Consider the following 2,730-nt stretch of genomic DNA (forward strand, 5'->3'; position numbering starts at 1 on the left):
GCCAGTTCTGATGTATGTGACTGCCACCTTAGCCACTTGAGCCACAGGCGCCCAGCCTACTTATTCTTTTTTTTAACTGTCAAAGGGGAATTTAATGTGGGAAGGTAGAATGCTTAGAGTGTGGGCTCTGGAAGGGGAACATACTGGCCCTCGTCTTGGGCTAGCAGATGCTGGAGCAGGGCCAGCAGACAGGTGTGTAAACCCAGGTGGCTCAGATGCAGGTAATCACACATATCATGGTAGCTTCTGGTATCATCCCAGTGGATAAAGCCAGGGTCAGCATCCAGGAAGTGCGCCCGAAGGTGGCCAGCCAATGCTGCGCGAATTAGCTCATTCACCTGTTGGTTCTTCTCCCAAAATGGGTTAGGATGCTGGCTCCTTGGAAGCAGGCCCAACACCATGACCCAGGCCTAAGGCTAATGCGTGTTCACCAGTTGCATAATGGCCTTGATGACGCCAGCCACCTGTTCTACTGTGGGCCCGTGGTTATTGGTGCCCACTACCACAATCTCGGGACAGATATGTTCCAGTTCCCCATTATTCAGCTGTCATCACCAATGCCAAAGTTAAGGGCTCCTGCCAAATCTTGCACTGGTGCATTAACTAGACTTAGGAGTCCCCGAAGAAGACGACAGGCTCCTTATCTTTGCTGTCCACCACAAATCAATGGTGCAGGGACATCCAGCACCCATCACTCTGTGCATCCTACACTGGCGTGGGCTTGCTGGCTGGACACTCGCAGCAGGGAGGAGGGAGCTACTTACTCATTCTGATAGTACCTTTTCCCGGCTCTACATAGTGGAATAAAAACCAAAGTAGTAAGCAGAAAAAAAGATGTTTCCCTCTAATAAAAGACATTGCAAAAGTTTTGAGATAAACAAAAATTTTTAAATGTAAAATCATTGATTACTATATTTTCTCAAAATATATTCTATGCACTTTTACATTCTTACAAATTGTTTTTTGAAAACACTCTTTCCACTCATTTTCTTCAAGTGCTATAAGCTAACTTATATAAGTAGGAATAGCTTCATCAGAACTAGAGAACTTTCTGCGCGTGCAATTTTTTGCTGTAAGGAACAGGAAATAATCACGAGGGGCCAGGTCAGGACTGTAGGGTGGATGAGTCATAAATTTAATCTCTATGGACTCCAGGAATTGAATGGTGATGTTGGCTGTGTGGGCAGACACATTGTTATGGTACAAGATGGTTTCCTGCAGTCTTGTCTTTGGCTGCTGTTCTTGAAGCTCCCCCAAAACTTTTGGTAGGCATAGTGTTGTGGACCACTGAGCAGTAACAGTCCTTGGTTCCTCCAGAGGAACAGTTGCAACATGACCCCTTTTAGAGAAGAAAGTTGCCACACTTCAGGGCTGCTTCACTTTTGTTGGTGACTGACCACTTATTCTCTGAATCGAAATGCTAAATCCAGGTTTCATCACCAGTCTAGACTTGCTTGAAAACTCAAGGTGGGGAAAGGTTGTAGGGAACAGAAGTTGACTCCCTTCCCCCACCTTTTTTTTTTTTGAGAGAGAGAGAGTCTCACTTTGTCACCCTCGGTAGAGTGCTGTGGCGTCGTATCTCACAGCAACCTCAAACTCCTGGGCTGAAGTGATCCTCTTGCCTCAGCCTCCTGAGTAGCTGGGATTATAGGTGCCCACAATCCCCAGCTATTTTTTAAGAGACAGAGGGTGTCTTGAACTCATGAGCTCAAGTAATCCACCCACCTTGGACTTCTAGAGTGCTAGGATGACAGGCATGTGAGCCACTGTGCTGGCCTCTGAACAGCATTTCTTCACACCATTCAACATGGATGTGCTTTTGTCATCTGTCAAAGTGTGAGGCACCCATCAGGATGAAACTCTCCTGACTCAAAGATAATTGAGCACAATTTTGGACACTGCTGGAGATCTAATGTGTAGTGCCACTTCTATGTCCTTAAATATCACTCAATTGTTTTTGTAAACCAATCTTTCCACAGTTGCTGGATGCCCACTCCTCTCCTCATCTTTCAGTGAGGTTCAGCCTCTTCTAAATTCTTGAAACCACTGAAAAACTGTCACACAGGAAGGAGTAAGGTCCCTGAAAGCCCATTGCAAATGCTTTGAGACTTCTTTATCCCACTTTTAAAAATCATATAAAGTTAAATCTCAAAAGTGTTCTCTTCTCATCTGCATACCTGATGCTGACTGAACGCTCCAAGGAAGGAAACAAATGAAGCCCACCAAGTTGAAATTTGCATGGGCAAATCAGAAAGAACGCCACTGTCAACTGTATTTCTTACAAGTGAAATAATGGACCATAACACAGACTGTCTCAAAACTTTTGCATTGATCTTTGTATTAAATAAGTGTTCTGGTTTAGGAAGTAAAGCCTTTATATAAAAATAAAGGATTAACCACAAAGAGATTCCCCACTCACCAGAAAGGTTAACATTAAAAAGCTTGGGGGGTGCCTGTGACTCAGTGAGTTAGGGGGCCCGCCCCATATATCAAGGGTTCTAGGTTTGATCCTAGCCCCCCCCCCCAAAAAAAGGGCCAAATTGCAACAACAACAACATTAAAAAGCCTGATACCAGGCTTGGCACCTGTGGCTAAAGTGGCTAAAGCACCAGCGACATACACCTAAGGTGGCAGGTTCAAATCCAGCCTGGGCCTGCCAAACAACAATGACAGCTGCAACCAAAAAATAGCCAGGCATTGTGGCGGGTGCCTGTGGTCCCAGTTGCTTGG

General features: G+C 45.3%; 1 protein-coding gene and 1 pseudogene across 1 annotated transcript in view; both read right to left on the reverse strand.

Annotated features, from left to right (window-relative positions):
- SNTB2 (syntrophin beta 2) overlaps nt 1–2,730 on the reverse strand; it is a 112,225-nt gene that overhangs the window by 31,462 nt on the left and 78,033 nt on the right. The window lies entirely within an intron of this gene.
- Nucleotides 114–1,334, reverse strand: LOC105887116 (annotated as a pseudogene).

This window comes from Otolemur garnettii, unplaced genomic scaffold (assembly GCF_000181295.1).
Source record: "Otolemur garnettii isolate 467f Iridium unplaced genomic scaffold, OtoGar3 scaffold00047, whole genome shotgun sequence".
NCBI lineage: Eukaryota > Metazoa > Chordata > Mammalia > Primates > Galagidae > Otolemur > Otolemur garnettii.